The sequence below is a fragment of the Peromyscus maniculatus genome, chromosome 8 (genome assembly GCF_049852395.1).
Source record: "Peromyscus maniculatus bairdii isolate BWxNUB_F1_BW_parent chromosome 8, HU_Pman_BW_mat_3.1, whole genome shotgun sequence".
Lineage (NCBI taxonomy): Eukaryota > Metazoa > Chordata > Mammalia > Rodentia > Cricetidae > Peromyscus > Peromyscus maniculatus.
In genome coordinates, this window is record NC_134859.1 from 100,500,447 (window position 1) to 100,513,844 (window position 13,398).

At 48.4% G+C, this 13,398-nt stretch overlaps 1 long non-coding RNA gene across 5 annotated transcripts in view; it reads right to left on the reverse strand.

The window, feature by feature from the left end:
• The window catches only part of LOC143267030 (uncharacterized), a 163,757-nt gene that overhangs the window by 84,500 nt on the left and 65,859 nt on the right, over nt 1–13,398 (reverse strand). The window contains exon 1 of one of the 5 annotated variants that reach the window (XR_013041954.1): nt 9,700–10,087. The exons of the other annotated variants lie outside the window; for them this stretch is intronic. This is a non-coding gene — a long non-coding RNA (uncharacterized LOC143267030). Of the gene's footprint in view, nt 1–9,699; nt 10,088–13,398 lie in introns of those variants that run through there. 5 annotated transcript variants of the gene reach the window in all.

Here is a 13,398-nt window from a genome sequence, read left to right on the forward strand (position 1 = left end):
TAATAAGAGCTATTGTTATTATAATTGATGGGGTGTTTGCCACAGCATGTGCTTGGAGCTAAGTGCTTTAATATGTTATCTCATTTTATCACTGAATTCCCCCGGGTGAGGATCATTAGTCCATTTGTCACTACGGACTAATTTGAACAAGCAGCTCATGGAAGCTCTTATGGTCAATTGTGCCTCGTCACTCCGAATTCCCTCACCAGCTTTATCATCTTCAGTTTCCAGATGAGGAAAATGATTCCCAAGGAATCCAGTTCATGAGCCAGAAGAAGAAGCAGCAGCAGCCACAATTTACTAAAATGAACCACATTGGTTCAATTATAAAGGATATCAATTATAAACATGGAAAAATATTTTCCCACTATGGATAAATTTGAGGATACACAAATTTATGTTTGAAAACAAGAAGAAATATTTGGTACAATGAAATGTGATCAAGTAAACACCGAAATTCCTGTAGTGGGTAGAAAGGCAGAGTAAGCCTGTTGACATCAATCTGCCAGGCTGACCATGCTGACCCTGGGGCCTGTTCCTAGAATCTGGGAGAGAAGCATTAGTACACATTAATTCATATCACAAGCTTCTTCCCATCCTGCCTCTTGGCAGTTGGGTTGAATTCACCCTTATATGCCTTTGTGTGCTTGTGCATGTGTACATGTTTGCGTGTCTGTGTGTATGCACACATGCACATGTATACACATGCATGTTGAGGCCCAAAAGTCAGTGTCAGGTGTCTTCCTCAATTGCTTTCCACTTATTTTTTAAGACAGGGTCTTTTTAGCAGGGATGCCTGGCCGTCAAGGTGCAGGAACCCTCCAATCTCTGTTTCTCCAGTGCTGGGGTTACAGGAAAGCCCCAACAGGCCTTGCTTTTCATGTAGGTGGTGGGATCTAAACTCAAGTTCTCATGCTTGTGTGGTAAACACTGTACTGACAGAGCCAACTCCTCAGCCCCTGAATTTGCTCTTCTTTGCTGGTTATGAATGTTTAGGTTGCAGCAAAAAGAATATGTTTAGCTGTAAGCTTTTCTACCAGTAGGCAGAAGAACAGTTAGCCATTCCCAGGAAGATCATGTTTTCTTGTGGATATCTGCTAATCACATGAATTTGGGGAATATCTTATTTTCTGAACCAGAACTGACTCCATCACGCTGGGTATGAAAACACAAAGTCTTTATAGTACCAGACTCCCTTGCAGCTAGAACAGAGCACCAAGCCCAGATTCTCCCAGGAGGCCATGACTATGCCCAACTTTGAGCCTGAAACAGCAATACAAAGCAACAGAAGCCCCAAGAGACGCACTCTGGTGAGTAGGGAAGAGCAGCAGACCTTCTAATTTGAGGCTATTACAAAAGTCACAGTTAACCATTCTAGCTTGATTAACAGTGGTAAGTGGCAGGGGCTATGTTCTGACTGCAGAGGCAGTGGGTCTATCATAGTGTGCTACACCCAGGGCCAGTCAGGTAGGGTGAGATGGCCATGTCCAGCAGCAAAAGCAACGTCATCTCCTGACCAGGTCTGTAGTGTCCCTGCTTGCAGGACCTCCAAATCTTGTTTTCTTACTCCGCCAGAAAAGTTGAGCTGTGCCATCTGATTTCTATAACCTCACTTTGGCATAATCAGCCACAGGTGGTTTCTGTTGCATGTGTACAAAAAGTCAGATGAATGTAGATTCTGTACAAAACTCCCAGCCCTGGAACCTGCATCTCACAGTGCTAAGCTTCTTCAGTGGGCTTTGTTGGTGGTGGTGTTTTCCCTAAATTAACTTTAATATTTTAGTGCAGTAAAATCTACAATGGGAAAATGCATAAGATGAGAACTCATTGAATTTTCAAAAAAAAAAAAAAACAACTATGCAAACAGAACTCATACAAGACCAGATCCACTTCCAATTCTCCCCCAAGCCCATCTCCTCCTGTCATTATCACCCACCAAATACAGCCACAGTTCTCACTTTTGACATCATAGATCAGCTTTGCCAGCTCTGAAATGCCTGTGTGGTAACACAGGTTCATCCGGCCTAGGAGCTTCTCTGTTTACCTGTCACTCAGAGCAAGGTTACCCTCAGGAAATTCATCTGCTTGGGTTGCATGCAGCTGTAACATCTTTGTTTTTATTGCTATATAGTATTTTGCAGTGAATAAATATCCTACAGTTGTTTTTAGTCATTCCACTATTGATAGCAAGTTTTAATTGGGGCTACTACAAAAAGGGCTAGAAGGTCTATTCCAGCATTCCAGAGTATGTATTTTAGTGAAACGTGAATGAATCTGCAAAATGTGTGTGTGTGTATACATGTGTGTGCATGTGTGTACAGGCATGTGGAGGCCTGAGGTCAACCTAGGGGATTATTCCTCAGGAGCCTTCTACCTTGTTTTACAAGACAGGTCTCTCATTGGCCAAGATGTCACCAATTAGGCTAGGCTAGCTGGGGATCCAGCTGTCTCCACCTCCCCAGTGCTGGGGTTACAAGTGTGCACCACACTAGTTTTTTGTTTTATTTTTGTCTCATTTTGTTTCAGTTTTTTCCCTGGGTTCTGGTGACTGGACGATGGACAGACAGACGGACAAGAGGTGGAGGGGCGTCTTCATGCTTACAAGTCAAGCACCCTACTGAGTACACCATCTTCCCAGCTCTGTGCTAGGTGTTTCCTGGTGTTTATTATTAAGCAGCAGCGCAGCCAGACTTTACACAGAGCAGCATCCTGTGAGAGCGAAGAAACCGCATCAATGTTAGGAGACACAAGCAAAAAGTTTTCCAAAGTAGCCATTTCCGTTAGAAGAAATTTTTAACTGACCATCTGGGTGTTATGAGCTATGGATATGAGCTATGGAGATGAAAGGGGAACAAACCTACATGTGGAGGCCTTTCCCTATCTCCCAAACCAATTCCTCCTCAGATGTATTAGGGAGACCTAGGTATTTGGCATTTTGCAAACAGTTTGACCTGGGCTAAATGATTGCTGGTGGGTCCCTTTGAAAGTTAAGGGCACAGCTGGAATAAGACTTCTGAACTCTTGACCTCTGACCCAGCAGCAGAAACTCACATTCTTCCCAGAAACAGTGGCCCCAGGTAAACAGCAGTTATGTACCCCTGTTTTACCTCATTCACCCACATACCACACTCATAGCCTGCTAGAGGAGATGGCTCACACTCAAGTCAGGATCACGGTCCTAAATGCCTGTGGGCCAGAAGTCAGTTAAGCCAGACTGAGGCCCAGGCATAGGAAGCAGGGATGGGGGGTAGGGAGGGGTTGAGCGAATCGAGGGCGAATGTCCTGTCTTAAGGAGACATTTATTTCTCAGCCTGCTGATTTTTGCCATATGGGGAAAGAGAAACTCATTGTTGCCAGATTTTCTGACTTTTCAGGAGAAGCTGGGAAACTGGACTTTTAATGATCTATTGCAAAACGCAATATTGGTGGCTGGCTTCAGGAGGTGAGACGCTGGGGCGGGCGACTGTCCCTGGAGATGCCCTTACTCACACCTGAGCCTTTTTACTCCCCACCCCCACCCAGCACTTCTCCTTCGCTAACCCCTGTGCTTAAGATCTAGCCTTAAAAATGTCTTTTAATAAACTCAAAACTCTGTATTAAAAAAAAAAAGTGAAACACTGACTGTTATTAGCCAATGGAAACACAGGCATAGATGACTTCTAACCCAGAAGCCTCTAGTCAAGGACTGCTCACCTGAAAAGGCCTAGAACTTTCGACTTACAAGAGAGGTCTTTTACATGGCACAGAGCGTGCACAGATGTGAATGAAGGATTGCCAGCTCCAGCGAACAAGAGACCGGATCCCAGCTCCTTCCTCCTCACACGAGCGAGCGAGCGAGCGAGCGAGCGAGTGAACCCTTCCACATCTACAGCCCCTATTGCAACCCTGACACACTCATCACTGAAGGCAAGACTCTCAAAGGCATCAGCACCACAGACAAGGTACCTCCGGCTTGAAGGAAACCAAATCTCCGTGTTCTTTTCTTTATGTCTGGCAATTGTGTGCCCTATAATTATTGTTAAGTCATGGCTTGGTCCCCAGCCTTACTTAGCACAGCAGAATGGTGGACTCCCTTCACCTGGAGCGGCCAAGGAATTAGAAGACAATTTAGACAATAAAGATATATGGCTAACTTTCTTTTGACACACATGGCTTCCAATCAGCCAACTCTCTGACTATGTTAGGCTAAGCTGGCTGCCATGGCATGGGTGGGGGTGGACATTTAACTCTTCTTTTGTACTGTTTCCTAACAAGTCAGCTAGAAGAGCATCTTCCTGCATTGCCTTCATTCTCTCCACTTACACACACACACACACACACACACACACACACACACACACACACGCCTTACAAATATCTATATGCACACAAACATGCATGCATGCAGCAGTTCTGACAGCCAGGCTGAACAACCTAGCAGCGAACATGCATGGGAATAAATCTACATTTGCTTTCCCTGGGCCTCATTGCCCACTGACCATTTTCCAGCTGTTTGGTATATTCAGGATCTGGATACATCTGTGGCAAAAATCCTGTAGTTCGTGAAACAGATGTGTCCACCCCTGGATACTGACAGAAAAGCAGCAGGCAGCCACACTGCTGCTCCCGACACATTCAGTAGACAGAGGCAGATGCTCCCACAGAAAGGACAGCCGGGCATACAAAGGTGATAGGGTCACTGGGGCAAAGGGTAGTTGAAAGTTAAGAGAAAAGAGATACAAAGCTCTGAATCTCAGGATACCAACTTCACCCACAGGGGTAGCCTATCATCTGGTGACTATAACAAGTATTCAATAAATCAGTACTGTAAGTGCTCAATGGACATTAGCTGTGTGCTAGATACCTAACACCATGAATGCCTGTGTTCTTAAGACAGTCTTGTAAGGTTCGATGAAGAGTCTTGGGCAGTTAAGGAATGGCCCAAGAGGTGACTGAGTTCCCGTCAAAGGGCTTCAGTGGGGATGTGGGGCCAGGTGGGGGCGCAGTGAGTTGTGACAGTACACGGGACACTGCTGACAGAGATGCTCAGTGGCCGAGCCAGGCAGAACTTCTACCGGCCAACGACAACAGCACCCAGTGTTTTACCAAGCCCTGCACTCCGGGGTGTTTGCCTCTAGAGGCCCTGCCATCCCTCAGCCTCCATGCAGCAGGGTCAGTGCTGGTAACAGTGCTGTGTGGACTGCTTCCTGATCAGCCCTTTGGGCAAGGACCAGAGTGCAGCTTGGTGGGGCAGTGTTGAGCTGGAATGCACAATGTCCTATGAGTTCCAACTTTAGTGCTACAAGAAAAGAATGTCAACATGGAGAGAACAGATCCCTATCTCAAGCATAATACAGTCCCTCCCTAGCAGAGCAGTAAACCTTTAAGATATAACACCCACACAGGTAAAACACCAGACTCAGTTTTCTAGGGAAGTACTTGGAAACGAGAGAGGAGAGAGGGGGGGAGAGAGAGGAAAAGAGAGAGAGAGAGGAGAGAGAAAGAGAGAGAGAGAGAGGACAGAGAGGAGAGAGAGAAAGAGAACAGAGAGGAGAGAGAGAGGGGGAAGAGACAGAGACAGAGAGAGATAGAGAGTAGAGTTCTTCAAAGAAAGAGAATCAATCCAACCAAGAGAAGCCTCAGGTTTCTAATAAATAGCATATAAAGTCAGAGTTGATCACCAAGGATATCATCATGACATATATCCACAGAAGCCTCCGAGGAGAAGGTAGGAGTTCAAAGCTCGAACGAGCCTCATCCATAGGAGAGGAAGAAGAACAAAGTGGGGAGAAGAATCGAACGCGCAGAGACGAGGAGAAGCAGCAGCAAATTGCAGGGGTGCTGAGGCCACCCTGGCAATCAAGCCAGACCTCGTGCAGACCAGGAGGGGCTAAGCAGGCCTTCCATCAACACCAGCAGCTCTCAACTTGTGGGTCTTGACTCCTGTAGGGGGTCCCATATCAGCTATTCTGCAGATCAGATCTTTACATTACAATTCACAGCAGCAGCAAAATTACAGTTACAAAGGAGCAATGAAATAATTTTATGGTTGGGGGTCACTCCAACATGAGGAACTACATTAAATGGTCGCAGCATTAGGAAGGTTGAGAACCACTGTTCCAGACACGAGGACGTCCCATCCCTGTCTTGTAGTTGGCAGGAATCGCTGGCCACCGAGGACGGGAAGGATGGAAGTGGTGATTTTGGGAGCAGACAGGCCGCAGGAGGGTAGGTGGGGCAAGCCAGTCGGTGAGAAGTTCCCTCAACAAGCCAGGCATGAGTAAGAGCCTCCATGAGGTAGCGGTATCGGAAATAGCCACCAAGCCCTGCCAAATCCCTCTCAATACCCTTTCTTGTGCTGGATTGGGTGGGATGCCATGGTACAAGCCAGAGGAAGGAGGGAGGGTTGAACCGTGTTTGCATGGCAGTCTGATAAAGAGATGTGCAATGGATGGCGCTGCAAACGAACCTCAAGATGGGGAGCATCATCGCGTACAATAGACCAAGGCAAAGCAACCATGAATGGGGAAGTGAGGGCTGCCGTCTAGAAGCAGTCGCATCACCTAGGGGAGTCCTCCTGCTTCAGCCAAGTGGCAGGAACTGAAGCAAACACCTACTGTCCTCACCTCCTCTAGTGGTGGCTCTCAGTCTGGAGGAGAGTTAGAAGGTGTGTAAGAAGCAAGCTACCCTATTATGGGGACCGCACAGAAAGAACAAACAGGGAAAGAACAGCCTTGAAATGATAGGGACATTGACCACTGCCACATAGAACCTAGAGGTCCCCATGCTTGGCACACAGCTGACAGCTAAGTAAACAGTCATCAAGATGCTTGGTGACCGATTTGATATTGATGGACTCTAGCGAGGGCCATCCAAGCTCACTGATTCCTGCAGGCTGCCCCAAGGACTCTTAAACTTCTGCATTTGGAGATGTCCTTAGAAATCTGACCAGCATTCCCCAGGCTCCTGGGGCTCATTTCCTCCCGCTCAGTGTGGATGGGTAACAGCTGGTTACTATGGCAACACTGGGGCTAACACACCTTTCTCAGCATCCCTCTTCCCATCCAGGAAGAAGGCTCTGCAGTTGACACCAGGAACTTGATTTTCCAGTTCGTCTAGAGAGTTGTTCCTCTTGCTTCCCAAGAATCTCTTGGGGACCCTGACAGAACACAGACTCTGAGACCACTCGCTGGTCTGCCGTGAGGCTAGAGAGTCTACATCGTAACAGTCTCCCGAATATGGGTGCTGCCATCCTTGCCCCAGGGACCACACTTTGCAAGGCTCCTCCTCCCTTTGCTTTACGACAAGGGGAGTGAGAACAGTTAGAGGAAGGTTCTACCACTCAAGGCTGAGCCCCGGATCAGAGAGGGGACTCCCCACTAATGTGTGACCCCCCACGCAGCAGCATGGCACCCCCAGCAGGTCCTTCTTCGCTTTAGAAACCTGGAGCTCTAGCCATGGCTCTCCAGCCACCACTAGTCAGAGAACTGTGATGAAATCACCCAGGGAACATGCTAACATGCAGCCCCGAGGCTTCCCCACCGGATGGAGACTCCTGCAGTGGGCTTCAGCTGGCATGGAACTGTGGGTAACTTGTTCAAAGCACTCTGTGGGCGACTCTGGCGTATGACTGGACTCAGGATTATACATTTAGAATACATGGGAGGCTGCGAGCCTGATGGGAAGATTGAGAAAGAAAGACACCAGTTAGACAATATTTACGGGGGGTGATGGGGCAGTAATCTGTTTCCAGAACTATCAATGACACAATGATACAAATACAGCCCTCTCTAATAAATGCTCATATTATTCTCATTTCATGGAATAAGAAACTGAGGCATGGGACAACCACACAGCCTGTCAAAAGTCACACTCCCAGTAAGGTGCTGAACTGAATTAGAATCCAGTTAGTTTAGCTCCAGAGCCCACATCTTATCATGTTCTAGATCTAAAACGAAGGTTCTAAACACCTTAGACCATGAGGAGGGCTTCACCGCGAGAGAGCAATGCCCTCCAGCAGAAACCATGTGACACTAGACTAGAGACCTGGGGGTGTGGCAGGGGACAGTGGGAGATGCCCCCCCCCCCCCGAGTCGAATCTGAGTTAATTTATGTTAAATGAAGCTCTTGTAAGCTTGGTAAGTTTCCAAGAGGGTCTTGCATTTTCTACTATTCTCGAAATGCACTTACAGGATCATTCATACAAATGCATCTCAAGACACAGGATGAGGTCCAGAAAACTAACTCCCTTTGTAAAATGCGGGCTCAGAGCTGAGGGTCGCAAACACCAACCCAGTCTAGCAACAGCTAAGGGAGGATCTTGTGAGCCTGAGGACCTGCATTTCAAACAAGCTCCCCCCCCACACACACACCCCGGGATACATAGCATAGTGTTGGCATAGCATGGTGTTGGCTGGCTCTGCCCTACCTCACCTCCCCGAACCAGCTCAGCATCCCTGGAGAACAGCCCTATGTAAATTTCTGCTTGCCTTCCCCAACCTGGCCAGATGCCACATATTGCCAGTTCCAGCCCAGACCCTCAGGGACCCCAAAGCCTGCTAGGGAAATCTCAGTCTCTAGGTCTGCACCCCAGGCTTGTGGACAGACTTTCCACGCTCGCCCTGGTGTGGCAATGCCCTCATTCGGAAAGACGAGCGCCAGGTATGGCGACCTCACTCCCTGGCTGCCCACCGTTGTCGAGCACCCGCAGCAGCAAGAAACGGAGGAGAGAAGGTGAAGGGAGGATAAATAGGGAGTGAGGAGGCCCCGCGAGGTCTTGTGACCGACTGGGCCTCCTGGTGCCGCCGAGGTGGCAGTGCCAACGCACAGTGCTGAAATGCTTGGCCCGTCTCCGGAGCAAACACCCAATCCAAACAGGCCCGAGTGTGTCTCTGAACAGACTGTGTAAATAAGGGGGGAAAGAGGAGGGAAAAAAAAAAAAAACAACTGGCCACAGATCCCGCTTTCAAACACGTCGAAACAAAATAATCCCTCTCTCGCTTGTTCACTCCCTCCCTCTTGCTGGCTTTTTTTTTTTTTTTTTTTTTTTTTTTTTTAAATTTCCCCTGGTGCGGAGGCCTCTGTGGAGCCAGGCTGGCGGCGTGTTAGAGCCTGCAGCCTACCTGTCCTGCATAGGAATGAAGCCGGCAGGACTTACACCAGATCCCCTCCCTGTAGGCTGGGGCCTACAGCTACCACACTCAGAGTCCAGGAAGCAGAGCAGAAGCTGTTCTCAGAGGCACTGAGCAGGGACCTCCATGGGGGACAGGGACCAAGCTGCATGCGAGATTGTGCAATGAACCTGGCTTTGACCAGGCTGGCCCCCCTCCTTCTCCCTGAGAACAACTCCTAGCAGCAGGCCCAGGACATAGAGTCACCCCCCCCCCCCCCGCACCCCCCCACCCCACCCCCCAGAACAGAGCTAAGGCTGGGAAGCACAGCCCCAGAGAACTCATCTTGAGCAACGTGCTCCAAGGGTGTCTCCAACTCCACATGTGTGTACAGACAAGGGGGCAACTTGCTTGTGGTTTGTTTCTGGTTTTGCATCAGGTAGGGAACTTTCAACAAGCAGGGTGGGGTGCTGTGCGCATGAGTCATTCTAGGGTTAGGACCATCTGCCTGCTTCCCCACCAACTCTCTCTCTCTCTCTCTCTCTCTCTCTCTGCAAGTTGAAACAATTGAGTTGTCTTCCCCAGCTCTTGCCAACATCTCTTACTCAACCTTGGATCCAGAGGGTGTTAGAGGGGAGGCTAGGGTGGGGAATCCAGACAGCTCTCGGCTCCACACCAGGTCCAGTTGTTAGAACGGCTCTCCGCTTCCCTAAACCTAAAGGAAAGTGAGGGCTGGCTCGGAGAGTCCAAGGAGGCCAGAGGAAAGTGACCTGAGCACTCACTGCAGGAGGGCAGGGCCAACAGCACGTGACCTGGCTCCTAGCCACTAGCCAGCTCCCTCTTTCCCGGACTGTCTCTGGCACATAGGCCAACAAGTCTATAGGCACTGGGGGGCATGATGATCATTAACAAACTCTTCACTAAGAAGAGACCAGACATAGCAAGCAGCATGAGCCACATAGGACCAGGCTAGGCATCAAATCCTTGCAAACTCTCAAATATTGTAATGTTACTGGACAACACCATTTATTTAAAAAAAAAAAAAAAAAAAAAAAAAAAACTGTCTGGAATGATCTGGGTCCCTGGGCAGAGTCAGCGCTAACACCTGAAGTGGAATTCATGCTTCCTTTCCAAACTGTTAAAAAAACAACAAAACAAACAAACAAACAAAAAAACAAAACACCCAGGCTGATAGCTCAGTCTGTAAAGGGCTTAGAATGTTTGCAGTGTAAGCATGCGGTCCTCAGTTCCACCCCCAGAACCCATGAGAAAAGTCAAGCACAGTGGTAAGTAGTTGTAATCTCAGCAAACAGGGACAGGCAGACCCATGGGCTGGCTGGATAGACCACCTAACCTAATCAGCGAACCCCAGGCCCCAGTGAGAGGCCCGTCTGAAGAAATAATGTGGACGGCTCCCAAAGAATGGCACCCAAGGTTGACTCTGGTTCCCTTCTACACACGTGTATCTGAACACGTACTTTTAAATTAAAATCTTACACTAACCGCCACATCTCATCTCCATGCAATTCACAGCTGCCAACTTAGGAAGGCCATGAAGAGTGGAGAGCCCACAGACCTAGGCAAGGTAGCTCAAGAGTTGAGTAAGTAATTGGCACCTCTGCCCTAGAAGATCTGCCCCTGCCCCTTTCCCCTGTCTAAGAAAACATCCCTTTGGAGTGCAGATTTATTTATTATGCTTTATTAAAATTGCAATCTCTCCCTCCTGGAGATCATGATATCCTGGGCATAGGATCAAACCTCACACCCGCCCAGCACACGAGACTCTCTACTATCCCACTGCACAGAAGGGAAGGCCGAGGACGACAGTAACCTGCCAGCTCACATAGCTGAAAAGTAACAGCAGTGACCCTGGGCCAGGTGTGTACTCCGTTCCCTCGGTCCTGCAGGAACACTCAGAAGCCAACCTACTTTTGCCTACGTCCTCTCTCTGATACACAGGCCTCCCAAAGGGCAGACACCAAGTCTTCCTCCAAGCTGCCCTCTGCCCTCCACCCTCCTTGTTTAGCACCTGATGAGCCACAGATGCCAAGTCAACGTGTATGGAATAAAAAAACAACTTGCAGAAGGTGAAGGCCAGCAAGGCGTCTTGGTAAGACATTTGCTGAGCGCCTACTGTTGTCTCTCTCACTCTCCTGAACATGGAGACTCAGGTGAGGGAGGAGGGGTCCAGATCACAAGGCTAAGTCAGGTGAGGGGGATTGAGGAGTCACAAGAAAGTACGATTCAGACATAAGTCTCAGAGCGATGTACAGAGGCAGTCACTGGAAATGCCCTGCTGGGAGGTATTTATTCTGCAAGGAGGAAAAAAAAGAACAGATCCAGAGGGAAAGAAGTGGAATTAAGACGGTCTTGTTTTCTAAGAGAAAGACTATGCGTGTATGTATGCATGTATATGTTTATTTATTTTCTCATTTATTTGTGTGGTAGAGGCATTGTGTGTGGGTGTACATGCATGTGAAAACCAGAGGTCAACCTCCAGGGTTATTCCTCAAAAGGGGGGCCACCTTACTTTTGGAGACAGGCTTTCTCACTAGGACCTGAGGCTGAAGGTTTTCAGGCTAAGCTGTCCAGCCACGGATGCCCAAGGGTCCCCTTGTTTCCATGTTCCTAGCACACTGGGATTACAAGACACTCTACCAGCTGAGCTATCTCCCCAGCTCTGGGCAAGGTTTCCCAAGTCCAGCTTGAGCCCGCCTGCCTCAGAGCATCCTTTGCAGAGCATCTGTCCTCCTACCACGTGGACCACTCTGTCTGTGCAGGCTTGGACCTAATATGCACAGCACACAGTGAGGACACAATGAGATACTTGGGGACACCAGCCAGTGACCGTCATTTTGAAGTGACAGCATCACGTATGACCAGGGGTTGTTGCAACTGAAACTCCTGGACATTGCTGGTGGATGCACAGAGTGGAACAAGGGGTTTTGCAGAGGGGTCTGGTAGCTTCTTACAAAAATCAGACACACTGCTGCGTGAACATTTTACAAGTCTACTCCGAGTTATCCACCCAAGCACCATGAACACACGCATGTCTGAGAGAAGTTGTGTTCAGTAACATTGGAGATGACTTTATTCAAAACAGCTCAGACATGAAAACGGGTCAAGTCATGAGATGCAACATGACTCAGCAGATGCCAGGGGCCACCCTCTGTGCCGCGAAATGGCGTGGAGTCTCAACAGCTTCCTGCAGAGTGGACCAGGGCCACAGAGAAACACAATCCTCTCCCTGTCTGAGGCAGGCAGAATCCAGGAGCCCAGGGTGGAAGTGCAAAACTGTGGGTGACATTAAACTCTTTTATCCCACACTTTCCCCTACATATGCCTAACTATGATACAACTCAGTGTATTTAATTAGACTTGTAAGATCCTAAACACAGTAATTAATAGTAAAATGGAAAATTATACCAAAGAGTAATCAAAGTTGTTCAAACCTATGAATTATTTATTTCTGAAATTTTCCATTTAATCTTTTCAAACCGCTATGGACCCAGAGTACATGAAAGTGAAATGGTGGAATGGAGTGGGGGCTATCATTTACATGATTTGGCTCCATTGATATGAAATTCCCTCAGAATAGTACAACTAGTATGGGGAGGAAAAAAATCCAAAGAGTAAGGTCAGCACAAGAGGAAAAGCCACATGGAAACTGCCAAGGCTAGAGGCATCAGCTGTAGGTACCAGAGATCCGAGGTCTGTGGCAGCACAGTGCATGCGAATTTTACCTTTAAAAACATCTGTGAGCAACTCTCGAGTTCTAGCAATGGGTGGGTGGAAGCAGGCCACGTAGATAGTGGAGATCACATAGGTTTAGAATGGACAGAGCCGGGCCTGGGGATCAGGCCAGGTAAGTGGCTGGGTGAGCCAATTATAGAATTAAAAAGAGAAACACGCTTGTGGAATCTATGTGGTAAGGGTGCCAGACGCAAATTCTTTCAGCTTTTCTACATGTCTGTACTTTCTAAACTAGAACCCTGGAGGCTGGGCAGACGGCTTGGTGGTTCAGACCCTTGCTGTGCAAGCCTGAGGCCTGGAGTGCCGATCCTGAGAACTGATGTGAGTACCAAATGGGTGGAGTGCCCACCTCTAACTCCAGCCGTGGAAGACAGAATGGGGAACCCCAGAACAAGCAGACGAAGGAGACGAGCCTTATCAGTGAGCTCTGGGTTTGATTAGAAGACCCTGACTTGTTGACTAAACTATTGAAGAGAGATGGAAGATGGCTCCTACTATCAACTTCAGGTCTTCCGCACACACTCGTGTGCACCTGCAAATATGCACACGCATGTAT